The sequence below is a fragment of the Garra rufa genome, chromosome 8 (assembly GCF_049309525.1).
Source record: "Garra rufa chromosome 8, GarRuf1.0, whole genome shotgun sequence".
In the NCBI taxonomy this organism is placed as follows: domain Eukaryota; kingdom Metazoa; phylum Chordata; class Actinopteri; order Cypriniformes; family Cyprinidae; genus Garra; species Garra rufa.
Genome location: NC_133368.1, coordinates 4,245,928 through 4,253,905, shown reverse-complemented (window position 1 = coordinate 4,253,905; position 7,978 = coordinate 4,245,928).

Below are 7,978 nucleotides of genomic sequence, written 5' to 3'. Positions count from 1 at the left end.
AGCGTCTTGGCACTCTGTAAGACTAATATTGCTAAAGCTGGGATTGTCTGCCACTGTTTTCGCTGATGCTGCCTTTACGTGCTGGCAGAATGATCGTAAATAGGGATTTGGTAGTTAAAAATTGCATTTGAAAGAAGTGTGAAGTCGACCGCTTGAAATTCTCGAGCTCATTATCACAAATAGGACTTATAAAGTGTGTGATAGCACGCGATGGCACCATGACACCAGCTATGTTGTTATTTTCATTATCACATTGTGCTCCCCATTTGCGTAATTCATGAATGCACATTTATTATGCACAGTACAATCAGATGACTAACTTTGAAACCAAGTTCCAAGTTTGGACAATTTCAGTGCGTAAGATTGTCCTGTTTTGTTTTTGCCGGCTCTTGAAGCTCTGCTCTATTCTGAAAAGGGGACCAGAAGCAGCTAATTTGCATTTAAGGGACAAACACAATTTTTTTAACAAGCTATAAACATATCTGTGGGTTATTTTGAGCTAAAACTTCACAGACACACTCTGAGGACATCAGAGACTTATTTTACATCTTGTAAAAAGGGGCATAATACAGTAGGTCACCTTTAACCCTAATTTAAATAGGTAGTTTTCCCCCTACTGGATCTTTAAGACATATTACAATAAAAAAACAACTGGTGTAAAAACAAATTTCACTTATAACTGCATTTCAGGTACATGTGAAATTTTGAAGCTGAATGACTGTATTTGACTATACTTTTGCATTTATTTCCTTGCCGTTAATATGCAGTTACCTTTTGCCAGTTCAAGTAATATTTGAATCATTTTCAGGAAAACATTTTGTTCCTAAAACAAGAAATTATGTCATAGAAAGATCCTCTTTAGATCCTCATGACCGTGTGTCAGGGTCAGCATGTTTTTGACTAAACTATTTGAGAATGTCAAATGGTATTCATGATCCAAAAAATAATGTTAAAAATACCTGTATATTCAAAGTGTAAGACAAGTATTTATTTATGGTTACACTGATTACTGTTTTACTTTTTGCTTACAATTCTAGCAACTTTTTTAATGCATGAAACCAACATACATTTAAATGCAACATGAATACAAAATAAGCTTTTTTCTTCCTCATGCGCATATTATTTTCCATTTGACCCGGCTGTATAAATGTGGGTGGCCATTTGTAGGCAATTTGTGTTTATGCTTCTGACATCATAACTGTGACAATTTCTAAACTCCCCATTTTCAGCTTTTGTTTTTGTAAAGGGTTTGTTGGATGGGTGGCTTTGTGTTGTGAATGTAAGAACATAGATTCCACTCGAAGTTCATAAGAGCGAGGAAAATCCTGTTTTCCATGAAATGTCCTGTCTACGTAATAAGCAAAGTAAACATGGAATACATTGGAATAAATCTATGCAAATAAAACACATTAAATTTACTAAATTACTTGCAGTTCAGCGGTGGAAAAAATGGAAAGTCTTATTGAAATTTAAATGATCCGTATAGTTCTTCTTGCTGTTGCTTCATGTTTGCATCATGACCTTTCTGGTGCCTGACTGTGGAGAATTCCCTGCTTTTTGTCTTCCTGCTGTCTCGCTGTGCGTCATGCTCTAATCCTTGTGAGGCCTACTGCAAATCAAAGGACCTTCTCTCTGACTGAGTAATTTTTTTGCCTTTGTTTGTGGTTTTACTGTTTTACAGATTTCCAAAAATCTTTATGGGTGCAATCAGAGAGCTGAGGAATCTTTACTGGCATTAGGATGTGCTTTACGACTCTGAGATCGGTTGAAAAATGAAAGAACAAACTGATGACAAAAAGCAAATATTGTTGAGAACTGAATGAGTGTATAATAGACCAAAACTGGATAGTGGTGGGGTGGGCGTGCTATACAATAAGGAAAAATCTTAAACAAGCTCAATCCTGCCTGTTCATTTTGAACGTTCACAAAATCACACGCATCACAGAACCACAGAATTTCAGGGGGCAGCTGTTGCATGCAGAGTCTGACATTCAAACAAAGGGTGTTACCAAACATTATTACAATGCACGATCACAAAAAACTTTGATTGATAGCATCGATAAAAAAGGAATGTGGCTGATTTCCTCTGCATTATGACATCAGTATTTATTGTAGATAAAGCTATAATTATGTTGACAGCAACATAAAAGGACAATGACATATAAGAGTATCGGTGATGAAAAATCTTTAAAAAATCTAGATGGTAAACATACCAACTTTTTAGACATTCAGTTGTTTTCATTAATATAGTTTTGAATGTCATGTGGTGCAACTTTATTGTTCACATAATCACTCTTATTTATTTTGAAATATTTGAAAATATAGTTTTTAAACAAATGCTACTATGCAAAAGTATGGGGTCTGTAAGTTTGTTTTCAAAGTTATTGAAATAAGACTCGTCACATATGTGGTCATCCTGTCTTCATGAACTCTGGTACACACATTCTGGACTGCAATCCCCATAAGCCACTGCACCAATCACTGCACACACCTGCTCCTCATTTTCCACTGCACTGATTGCTGCACACACCTGTTTCACATTTACCCACATGCATTTAAGCCACTCACACACACAGCTCCTCGCGAAGTCTTGTATTGCCCCGGCTGCATTTCTAAGCGTTTTCCCAGTTTCCTAGTCTCCGTGTTTTCAGAGTTTCCTAGTTTATTCCTGGTTTTGTTTCCTGTTTTGCCTTGTTTTCTCTGTTTGTTTCTGTTGTTACTTTGGACTGCCCATTTGGTTTTTGACTCACGCTTGGTTACTGGTTTACTCTCTGGATTATCTTCGCTGTTGTTGTTTGCTGGTGTTGACCCTGTTTGCCCCGACTACGATCTTGACAATAAAATGCTGCAAATGGATCCGCACGTCTCAGTCTGACTCCGTGTGACAACTCTTATGCTCGTCAAAGCTGCATCTATTTAAAAAATAAATACAGTAAAAAAATTACAATAAAACAAATATATTGTGAAATATTATTGCAATTTAAAATAACGTTTTTCTATTTTAATGTCTTAAAATGTATTTTATTCATGTGATGGCAAAGCTATTACTTCAGTCTTCAGTGACACATGATCCTTCAGAAATCATTCTTTCTTATTTTTATTGATGTTGAAAATAGTTTTCAAATATTGCTTAATAATAATACTGCTTAACTGTGATGCATTTTTTTTTCTTTGATGAACAGAAAGAAAACAGTCTTCATTTGAAGTCTTTGGTAACAATGATTTTCGATCAATTTAATGTGTTCAACTTGCTTTTATCTCATAATTCATACTTTTTTCTCACAATTGCGAGTTTATATCTCATAATTCTGAGAAAAGAAGTCAGAATTGTGAGAAATAGTCCAATTCTGAGGGAAAAAAGAGACAATTTTCTTACAATTGCATGTTTATAACTCACAATTCTGACTATTGATAACATGCAGAATTAGACTTTCTAACTCAGAATTGTAAGTTTGTTTCTCACAATTTTAAGAAAAGAAGTCAAACTCACAATTGTGAGTTATAAAGTCCAATTCTGAGGAAAAAAGACAATTTTCTTACAATTGCGAGTTTATAACTCACAATTCTGACTATAAATAACATGCAATTGAGAGAATAAAGTCAGAATTTGATTTTCTAACTCTTGAATTGTAAGTTTGTTTATCACAATTTTGAGAAGTCAGAATTGTGAGAAATAAACTCCCAATTGTGTTATAAAGTCCAATTCTCAGAATCGTGTGTGATTGGTTATAATGTGCAATGCTGTAAAAACGCATAAAAAGCAATTTGATGCATAATTAACAGATCTGAATTTAATGCCACAGTCAACACTTGTCATTTAATTTTTACTTTATTTGCTACAACCTTTGATAGATTTAGTTGATGTACAGTGATATTTATCCAATTTGGTGGCATTTTTGCCCCAAGCCCTTGTTAATTTTAGACCTGTGCCTTGCCCAGCCTTACACACACTCTATATGACAGTAGAAAATTAACTTAACCTTCATTCGTAATTATTGTTAAACTTCTGAGGAGTTGCACCACATGAAATTTAAACTAATCTTGTCTTGTCATGAAAAGGTCACAATGTCTGACATTTTAAGAGACTTACTGACCTTGACACACAGCCATGGGGGTCTTCAGGATTACTATATGAGATATAGTAATAATAGATGATCCCAAACTACCTGTTTTAAAGAATCAATTTCCTTTTTTTTACCTTCATGACATCAGGACAGTTGTATCAGCCTGGCATCTTATTTTTAAGGACTGGATATTTGAGTTGAGTTTTCATTTACTGACATATATTTTAAAAGCACCAGTCGTTTTCTCTCTGGTGAAGCGCAGGTACACCACCATCCAGGGCCTGTTAGTGTGTTCATTTGCGTGCACAGGATCTTTTCAAGCTGAATTCCTCATGTATCTGCAAACCAATGCGTGCTCAAACATTCATGTGTGGTCTCTGAGCATGTAGGGAGGTCAAAGTTCACTTGTGTTTGCAAACAGATAATTAAATGAGCCTTTGACTCTCAAAATCATAATTCCTTTAGCATGGTGAAACAACCATGGCCAAATAGTGTACAGGTCTCAATACACACGGCATGGTCTCTGACTCTTGAATGTCATGCTTTTGATTCAGCTAACAAAATAATAATGACTTATCTCTGGCTGCAATAAAAACTGTGTCATTCTGAGCTTTGCGTGGTGTGTACAGTCTCTCTGTCTGTTCTGTCCTGTGCTTGTAGAGACTGGCCCATCACATCAGCTTGACGTGATCCACCCTTGGGGAAAAACGCAGAACATTTATTTCACATCAGGCATTGGCACTGAGGTGCTTGTTTTCCATCGGCTGCTTTCCCCAGCTGGCCTCTTTTTTTTCCTAAATGTCTTCTCAAACTTCTCTACGCGTCCCTAAATGTCAACTTCCTGCACAGAGTGCACGCATCAACTGCATAAAAACCAAAATGACACAATATATGCAAATGAGCCCTTCTTAGAAGTCACATGGGTATGAAAGTGTCAGCCAAGAATCTGACCGTCAGTGCAAAATATACAGTAAATACAGTACCACAAATCACTTTTTTTCCCCCCTTCAGCTTAGTTCAAAGTAAAGCGCAAAAATAAAACATCAATGTGTAGAAATTTGTTTTGCCTGTAACAAATCAGGGCATCAACTCTGATTGCATTCATCACTTGAGAATAATTTTTGTAAGCAAATTAATTTGCACACAGTAATATAATCAGAATTAAGGCACAATCTTTTTTTTTAGTGTTTGGGTTTTCAAAATACAAAACACACAGTTAATCTTAACAAAATTTAAGGATTTTGTTCTGTATTTTGTTTAATACAATCAGTTGAGCTGTATTATTTGACCAGATATTGTGTGGTTATCTGCCCTTTAGTTTATTCATACAGCATAGATTATTTTGTACTTTTTGTTTTCTCTATTATGGAGCTGGGCTTTAAGATGTTCTTTGGCTACGTTCACACTGTCAATTTTTGGGATTGACAGCCGCATTTACTTACATGTGTGAGTCTCGAAATATCCCGTTCACACAGGGTCTCGAATACTGTCTGTATGAACGTGCAAGGGAAGTCCAGTCGGCATTCCTTCTCATAACCAGCGCTATAGACCTTTTTCCTGAGTAAACGATGAGCGCCGCCATTACGAATTCTAACGTCAGATTGAATGCTTTTCTGTTCCAGTTTCCATAGGAACCCATTCAAATAGCGTCCATCTGTTTTTAATGTAGCTAACGTCCGCTGCTTCGTGTCATCTACACACTCATTAAAGTGAGGCACTGACAAATGACGGTCATTGCGACATTGCCAAGTGATGGCGCTATGGAGCCATGTGCTTTTTAAAAACATTTTAATAGGTTTAAAATTAGTTTATTAGCTCGGAATATACCCTAATTTGACTAGGAACAATGCAGACCGGAAATGCAAAGCATTCTTTCAGTTAAGAGTCGGACTTACTTCCGTGTTCAGGAAAAACGTCTATAGTAATATCAAAGATGGCGACATCCATAAAACTGAAGAGCCGCGCCACTTTTTGACATGACGAAAGTTCAGTCAAGCCGTGATTTCTGCCGCGCCCGCGAACTCAGCAGCTTTTATATTTGGGTTGAGAGCGGAGAAACTGAGTCGCAGGTAGAACGCAAAACTGACGGAAGAAATGACTGGATCTAAACCTGATGACATACAGCACATATCTGCGTCTCTGTAAGTTACCGAAACCACACATGACAACGGCAAAACACACGGTAGGCACGCGTTTGTGCAGCCATTAAAAACCAGGAAGCAACAGACAACTAGTTTTCCCGAGAATGTTGTGAGACATGAAAATTTGCTGGTGTGAGTTCGGTTATAGAATGCAGTTGGTTTTTTACTTCCATAAATAATTGTACTGTCTGTAAAGTAACCATAATAGGGACTGAAATAGTGTTTTCACACTCATTAATCGGCCATTTGGCAGCATGGAACGTAAACAATGCCACTGAACCTAATGAAACTGGCATGTTTCGCTGATTATTGCTGCTAAAAATGGTTACTGTCATGTTTTGGGCTGTACTAATTGGTCAGATCGGGAAAAACATTTGGAGTAGGGTAGAGCGGGGCACAAACTAACGGGGTTAAATGTAACACACATGGTTTAAATATTTCCACACATGCTAGCATAACAAAATTTACGGTATTTACTAGTTGCCATAGCAACACTATGCAAAGAAAAAAGAGCGCCAAAATTCAAAAGCCTTTTGAAGATATCGCTGAATATTTATGTTACCATAGTAAAAGTACATTTCTGGCTGAAGTAAACTTTTCATTTCAGTTTTTAGTATTCATTTAAAATTAGACAAATCAGCTATTGTTTTAATCTCCAATTTGTTATTTATCAGTTTAGATATCTTATTAATGCTTCGCAAACCAGCAGAAGACACTAACCTGTTTTAAACTCCAGTCGCGCAGATGGGGAACGCTGTAACACTGTGGTACAATATGCCCCGCTGTTATTAAACTATGCTATTCTATGACATTAGCGGTGCAATTTACACTATTTACTTCTAAGGATTTTGATAAGAAACCACAAGAAACAGGTGAATAAAGGCTGACAATCAATGTTTAATGTTCAGAAGTTATCATTTCAAGAAATGTAAAGCATTTTGGCTGGTTTATGTGTGTCGTGTTCTATGAGAGCTGTGTGTGGAGGGAGTGGAGTGTTTCGCTGAATGTCTAAATGTGTTTCATTTATTTGTCCACATTGTTTTGAACTACTGTACAGCTGTGTGTTGCGATCAGGGCTGTTCAAAGCATTGTTGCGATGTTCCAAAGTTAGATTATTTTTATTTAAAAAAAAAACGTCATTACTTTATTTGAAAAAGTTAACACATGTATTTTATTGACAAAATATTTTAGTTTGTGTATATTTTTTTTCATTCAATCAGATAACATTTTAAGCTGTCATATGGTCGTGTTACAAAGTGCCCCTCAGATGTTACAATGTACCCCACCTACGGGGCATGTTGTCACGTTTCACTTCCTTTCTTTTGAGGTAAATTTATGAAAAATGTATACACTGTAAATATGAAACAAAGTGACATATTTGTACTAGACAAGTGTGAAAATAATGTGGATAGAAATTGTACTCTGAACCCCACATGGATTTACATAAACCACAAAATTCAAAAAGTGTTAGGTTGTGCCCCGCTCTCTCCTACTATAGACTGGCAAAAGTTATAACAAATTAAGGAAAAGAGTGCAAAAAACTTAGGAACAAAAAGTTTTTGTGGTTGGCCAAACTGAAGATTTCCAGGGCAAGAATCTTGACAACATTCGTGTTTGTTCTTATCATCTCTGGTCAGGTATGTTAAATATTAGGCTAATATTTTAATTAATACTGCTTGTATGTATCGTTACCACCTGTTAACTTTAGTTTGTCAAAATATTGCACCCTTTCCTGCTTATTAAGTACTTGTCTATATGATTTATCAGTTTCCA